The sequence below is a fragment of the Adiantum capillus-veneris genome, chromosome 11, assembly GCF_014529385.1.
Source record: "Adiantum capillus-veneris isolate H3 chromosome 11, ASM1452938v2, whole genome shotgun sequence".
Lineage (NCBI taxonomy): Eukaryota > Viridiplantae > Streptophyta > Polypodiopsida > Polypodiales > Pteridaceae > Adiantum > Adiantum capillus-veneris.
The window spans coordinates 79325247-79332918 of NC_140941.1; the positions used below are offsets into that span (position 1 = coordinate 79325247).

Sequence of the window (7672 nt, forward strand, 5' to 3'; positions counted from 1 at the left end):
GGTCAAAGATACTATGGATGGCATTCAATCTGCAAAAGATGCTTATGTGAGCTCAATGTCTATTGGGGGTTCGTTGGAATGGATTTCTTTTTGTGATGCTTACAGTGCTTTTGGTGAACTGGTTATGAAAAATTTGTCATGTTGTGAAGAAAAGGATGATAAAGATTTTGTAAAGCATGGATGTAGCCAAGGAGATGTAAACATGGAAAATGGTATGACCCATGATGACATAGAGTATTGTGATTTGGAAGTTGGTGCATGCTTCAAAGAGGTTCACAAATCTCCAAATGAAGATAATACTTTTTGTGATGCCAATGCTCTTCAATGTGATACATATGCTTGTGGATTGGTGGATGACATGTATTTCAAAGTTGTAGGCTCTTGTCTGGAGGGGGTGCAAGTTGATATGCAACCACCCACTCCTACCAATGAGTGGAAGGGTTACAATGATGAAATGGAAAAAGAATTGACTTCTATCTTTGTGAATCATGTTAATTTTTGTGAGATTGAAGTACAAAGGTACTTGAAAGAAGGTGTGATGGTAGAGAATAAGTGTGAAGGAAACGTGGCCTATATGCATACCACATGTGATGATGATCCACTCCAGCATGGGATATTCTCTCAAGAGGGTCCCATTGAAGAGGATCTTATGTATCTTTTGGATGGTTTCCATGCCACATACAACAAGGGTTCTAAAATATATCAATCTTTTCATTAAATGGGACAGCAAGAACACGAGGACATGGAGCTTATGGATCTTCTAGAGGATGCTTTGAAGGAATTTCAAGCTCCTTATGATAGGGATTTCCAAAATTATGATGAGGTATGTGATCTACAAAAAGAAGGAGATGAGCATGAGGTATATCTTATGATATTCTTGGATGAAGTTCTACATGATTTCATGCTTGCAAGAGAAGTTATGCATGTAGCTTATGAGGCACCAAATGAAGTTTAAATGGATAATATGGACCTTGATGATTCAAGAATGCACGATGAATTTTTGGATACTAGAGGGGGTGAGGCAAATTCACCACCACAAATTCACATGTGGGACTTCTTGATGGTACCATATGATGGAGGAGGACAATATAATGATTTTGGTCTTTGTTGATGTACTAATGCCCTTTCATATAGGAAAATTCTTTCATGTTATTTATGCCTATCAATCCAGGGAATGCATTCTTGATCCAGCTGGGAACTATGTGCTTATTGTGTCTCTAATTGGATGTTTACAATCAAGGTGTATGCAACAAAGAAGGAACCAAGTTGGCTCATATTGGAGGATGTACAATTTTAGAGGGTGGATGGGGTGTAGTGCCACGTACATAGTGTGAAATAAAAAATATTTACATCACTTTTAAAACTTCTTGATGCATGGAAAGAAAAGAAATCATTTACATATTGTGATATATACTCGAGTGGCTACTGTGGTCGCTACCATATACATACCTATCCGGGGAATTGTGGCCCTAGATGTGGCACCTTTGAGTGCTTTCCCACTTGATAAGATTCTTAATTGAGTTTACGAATGTACATATTCCAAGTGCTTCATGGTAGCACACACATCTCGCCTATAAAGACTGATGCGGGTAAAAACTGTAAAAAATAGCACCTAATAGGTACTGTTGCAAAATAGCATGGAAAGTGATAAAAAAATGGTATATTGATGAAAAATCATGCTTATCTATGTTGTTTATGATTATGCAAATGATCCCACAAATTTAGGGATTTTTAAAACTGCGTTTGGGACTTTTGGCATTATAAAATGCATTTTTTGGGTCGAAAATAAGTTGAAAATGGCCTAGATTTGGTCCAAAGTGGAAACATGGCCCAAAAATTGGCACCTCAGCTGAAACTTCCATGGATAAGAGAGAGAAGGCTGATTTTTACAGCAGCAAAAAATTGTCTCCGCAAAGGTGGAAGCTCGAGCATTCCTTTCAATTGCTTGATGTTACGACTATGTAATTAGGGGCGAGGCTACATGATCCCATGAAAGAGGTTTGGGTTTTGATTGTGATTTGTGCTTGTTTGAGAATTGAGGTTTCATGGCTGAAACTTAAGAGTTTTGAAATGGTCTTTTTAAGTGAGATTGAATGTGATTTGGTAATCTTGTCATCATAATCTCAACTATTAAAACAAGCAGATTCCAAGCATGATAGGGGAGAGGGTTTGTCGTTTTGCTATCATGAATGCTCTTAGATTTTCAATCACCCTTAGAAATAGGGTTGATGATTTTACATAAATGATTTTTCTTAAAGTGTTTGTGACTCTCTTCACAAACTCTCACATCCAGAGGTTCTACACCTTCCCAGCTAGACCGCACACATCCCGACAGTGGATAACCCTCACTCCAAAATCGTCTCTGCAATCAATCCAAATAGAACGTATGTGTGTGTGTGTGTGAGTGCTTTGACCGTAGTGTATTTGTGTGTGTGTTTGTGTGTGTGCGTGCGTGTGTGTGTGTGTGTGTGTGTGTGTGTGTGTGTGTGAGAGAGAGAGAGAGAGAGAGAGAGGGAAAAGGAGGGGAGAGATGGACAAGGGAGAGAGAGAGGTACAGGGTGTGGGAGGTGGAGTAGGGAGGGTTACACTTTGTGCAGGTGGGATGGCGGCGAAGAAGAGGGAAGAGTATGCCACAAATACACGGCATAATTTACCTTTCTTTCTTTTTAAGGTGTCGATGATTATCGTGGATATTACCGTGTCCATTACCACGTAACGTCGTTCCAAACGGTGATAGCCTTTTTTGGCCATTCAAAATTCCCATAGTGAACTACCTCACCCTATCAAAATCACCCAAACAGTGAGGCTATCCCTACCATTTCACTATACATAGATGTGTGTGAGTTAGGGAACTTTTCCTATATCTCCTTAAAAAAACCCTAAATTAGCTATCACTAAGCTAGTTGAGCAAAAATAGATAAATTAATAAAAATCAAAAACTATATTATGGCCTCTTTGTGTGTAAATATTTTATTGTATATAGGGCCTAAATATAAGGATTTTTCATAATTATTTTGATATTTATTTAAATATTTCTACTTAGGTGTGTGTTATTTACCTATGTATGCTATGTACATTGACTCCCCATTACCACAATTTTTATTACCATTTTGCATACTCTTTATTCCATATAGAAATATTTTCATGCAAGCTTCTCTTAATTTTGGTATAACTCCACCCCAACAAAAATCCAAAAAAACTAGTTTTATTTGTGTGTATATTTTTCCCTTCCTATAATTATTCTCTTTGACTCTCATAAATTACAACACCAAAAATATTCATCTTTTTATGGTAGCCTCATAATGAGAGAGATGTACTTTTAAAGTTGACCCGTTTATATTTTTCCACTTATATTATTTATAGTTTGACATGTACATAGTTTTTAGACCTCTCAATATTTGATTCAAATATTGGAGGCATTCAAAAGAATCATCCAAAGAAAGATACCACAAGGACTTTGTGGAGTGGGAAAAGACAATCGGTTTTACTGAATTTTTAATGGCCACTTGCTCTCTGAATTTAAAGAGGTGATAAAAACAATAATTGTAGCTCGTAAGCTTAAATTTTGCCTCAATTTTTTTCATATTTGTTTCAGATAGGAGCTATGAGCTATGATTTTATTGGTGGACCCCAGTTTGGGCCCATGCCATGTAGCCACACTCCCTCTTCCACTTTATCATTTCCTTCTTTCACACACACTTCTCCACTCATCATCCCCACTCCCCTCGCGTATCCTCTCTGCACCCTACTCACCTTCTCCTCAACCTTAAAGAATAAGAGAAATCATAGTGAACTCATGCCTCCTACACACTTCTATTCCAAAATTGACCAGCTAGTCTCATTTTTCCTCCTCCGAATTACCCATAATTATCAAAAACCACAAAATTCATCCTTTTTACTTGAAGAACAACATCATGGTGATTGATTACTCCTCTTCAACTACCTTGGCTCCTAAGGAAGGTCAAGAGTGGAGAAAAAAACTATCATCAAAGCTAGTGCACCGTCAACAAGCGTCAAATTGGCCCGACTCAAGACACTTGGAGCATCAACATTGTAATAAATCCATCTTTTGTTACTTCTTAAGCATTTTTCTTCCTTATTTGTATCCTACATGGATACTCCCATTGTAAATATTGAAATCCATTTTTAGATTAATAGAAATACTAACTTTACTAATCTACTAACACCAACCCACTATGAAAAGTCCTATCACCTCCATTTCTCTCCTTTCTCCTTTATTCATCTATCCCGACCAACTTCTTGATAATTACAAGAAAAATAAAGATAAAATACTGAAAAGATAACCCAACCATGGTTAGGGGAGTAACCCTAGTCCTCAAAAATGCTATAAAAGGAGGGTGTACTATAACAAAGGGGAGCCATAAGCAAGAGCACCGTGCTATAGCTTGAGAGGCCAAGCTCAATCTCTCAAGGAGGAGCTCTTGAGTGGAATCTCATTGGCTTATGCACATGTATGTGTTGTATTAGGGGTGATTAGCAAGGGAGCTCTATGCCATTGTAAGAGAAAGTGATCATTTAATTGTAGGAAGCCTATAATTCTCCTACAAGTGTAAACTCAACATTTGTTGAATCAAGGAGGGTGGATTTGGACTAAGCATGGCTACTTTGTCTCTCTTCGAGCGTGAAGTCATGGACAACAATGATGTGTAAGTGTCTTGGTGTTTTATTCAAGTTTATGATAGCTTGTCTCCGGGTGTTGTTATTAATTTAGCCGTAAATCCCACATATTGTAAGTGGGTGATAGGGTGGAGAGGAATCCTCTGGCCTTAAGATAGTGATTGAAGTGGCTTGTCTTGTGATGTGTTGCGGTGTAATTTACTCAAGCTATGTTGAACAAATGCTAATATTACTTTGATTGGTCATGACAAATTTGTAAGAATGTATTAGTGCAACAAGCACCCCCTTCCCCCTTCTCTCTCTTTCTTACCTTTATATTCATGTTTTGCTTGATCACTATCGATACATTTTAAAGCAGCCCGATCACACACACACACTCTCTCTCTCTTGCTCTCTACGTGTCCTAGTTCGCATCCAAAACTAGGTGGTGCCCCCAGTTTGTGTAGGGTTAGCTTGCGGGTTTGTGTGTGTGTTTGTTGTTTTTTTCCAACCCCAACCCAATTGAGCAGCACGGGATCCTAGAGAGGTGCTTAGAGGCCACTCTTCTTGTTGCCTGCCCCGGACCGTCTCAAATTGGTGACCCCACTGAGGATCAACTTTTGTATGTTTTTGTGTAAGATCAACCTTTAGAATAGTTAAGTAGTTTGCATGAATCACGAGAATTTGTATGATCCTTTCATTTCCATTGCAAGGCGAAAGGTGCACATAATTGTTAGTACTAGTTGCAATTTCAACGAGTAGAATTTTGGGTCTTCTTAGGTTGGCCGAGATAAACGCTTTAGTAAATCCTTTATTTTGCCTCTCATTAGTTACGACCTTAGTTTGGACGTCTATATTTTTGTTTTATTTTAAAAATTAGGTAATGCATAGACTATGGATAATGGCCTAGGAATAAAGGTTTTCCCCTTTAATTTTACTCCACACATTAGAATAAACGTTGCAATTAGTAGAAAGATCCATTTTCAACAGCATATGGTGTTCATGTTTGGTGCCCAAAGAGTAGGAGAAATTTTTGCATCACCAAACCCTGTCATCCTGCCTCTTATTGATTATCATAGATCATTTGATGTGCATATTTTTATTTTGTTGTAGAGCAGATTGCAATTTAGAAAACATTGTTGTGTAAATCTTTTTAAGAAAAAAATATGTGTGTCACTTTGAAATCAATTCAGTGGAAAGCCAACGCCAAATGTCTAGATATCCTCTTTTCTTTAGATAGCTTGGAGAGGATGTAGAATTATTTTTAGCAAATTTCAAGATGTCTTGCCGTATCAAGAGGATAGTAACTGGTTAGGAACGTGTAGAGATGTTTGAGGTGGTCCTTAGGAAAGATGCTAGCACTTTGTTTGACTCTTTGCCTGAGAAAGTTAAGGGAATTACACGGAAGTTTTAAATTGTTTCAAGAGATACTTCTTTGATCCCCAAAACACTCAAAAACTGTGGCAAGTCATTTGTTAGGACAAGGGTCCTACGGGGCAAGGCCCAACCTAGGGGGTCAAGGACCTGGGCCAAGGGCCTGGACTGGACCAGTGTGGATTGGGGATCCGCTTAGGGAAAGAGCTAGGAGCTAGGCCTATATAAAGGGTGGTAGGGAGGAGGATCCTACATCTTAGTCTCCTAGGTCTTACATTGGTATCAGAGCCTCAGGCTTTTTGAGTGGCAAGGCGTGGTCCTCATCTTTTTTTGGCATGTTCATGCAAAGCAAGGGAGGCTGAAAAAGTCTCGTAGGTGAGCATGGCCGCTTAGCAGGGAGAGAGGAGGACGTTTGGGCTCGTGCGACCCGACCCTAATGAGGAGGGAGAGGCGGGGAGAATTCCGCAGAACTGCTCGCGCTCAGACTCAGGAGGTGCGCAAGGGGACGGAGGACAAAGTCCGTCACGTCCGCTGTAGAGCCGGGGAGCTTCAGACCGTGCACCCTCTCTCTTTGTCTGGAAATCGATGCCTCTGCCCGCCATCGCCAGAGCTTGGAAGTGTTTGCCTTTCCATACTTGGTTGCCCACGGCCTTAGGGAATAGTCAATTTACGTTTTTAGAGTAACGTTCTGCAGAGGCCGCAATTTTTCATCGCTTCGAGGGCGTACTCGACCACCCATCGACAAAGGGCTGGGATTTCTGCAGCAATCTTGCCGGGACTTCTTCAACAATCTTCAGCAACCACCAATGCGCTGCATAAATTCAAAAATTTCAAAATTTTGCGGATTGGATACAATGTCCGTACAACAGTTGCATTAAAGAAATCGACATTGGCAGATAAGTTTTCCTTCCAACTGTTTCACTTGTGACTAGGTAACAAGATTTTCCATCTCTTTTGCCTCCAACGTACCGAATCAATTGGCATGGTTAATTGATTGCGGCTGTGGCGGTTTCTGGCCTCTTCAAATTCCTATTTGTTGTTAAGCCACTAGATTGGCACAACTAATTACTATTTGTGAAAACACCCACTTAGCAAGGCTAATTTGCGGTGCTTCACGGTACCAAGCAACATCGTCATGGATACCTCGATTGATTTGCTGGATATGGAACTTGCCAACAATCATCTTTTTGACTTTGAACTTCCTTCTCAAGCATCTACTCCTCCTCTTTAAAGTGTACTTGAAATTTTAGAGGATACTAGCAATCTTCTCGATGACAAAGAGTATGTTACATGACGTGAATTTCGAATATTTAAAGAACGGTTTCGCAAATTGGCCGTTTGCATCCAATTACTGGCTACCCTGGTGGATCACCTTACAGAGATGGTCATCTCATGCATCCCTGAGGCTACCGTATCTACACATGTGGCAGTAGGCAAAACAGTCTTCCCGAAGGTGGCAAAGAGGAGACTTTCCCCATTAGACTTTCAGAAAGCCAAATTGCAAAAGTTATGTTTCAATTGTATGGGATAGCATCAACGGAAACATTGTCCCTAGGTACTGGATTCTTAGGCCTTTTTGATGGATTTTACGGCGGCTAAGTAGTCAATAAATTTCTTGCATGTTCTTTAGTGGTTATCTCCTCTTTCAGATAACCCTTTGGGTTGGTTGTATATGATACAC

The 7672-nt window shown here is 39.6% G+C and overlaps 1 pseudogene; it reads left to right on the plus strand.

Moving 5' to 3' along the window:
• Nucleotides 1–202: 202 nt before the first annotated feature.
• LOC147447518 (uncharacterized) lies at nt 203–955 on the plus strand (annotated as a pseudogene).
• The last annotated feature ends 6717 nt before the right edge of the window (nt 956–7672 follow it).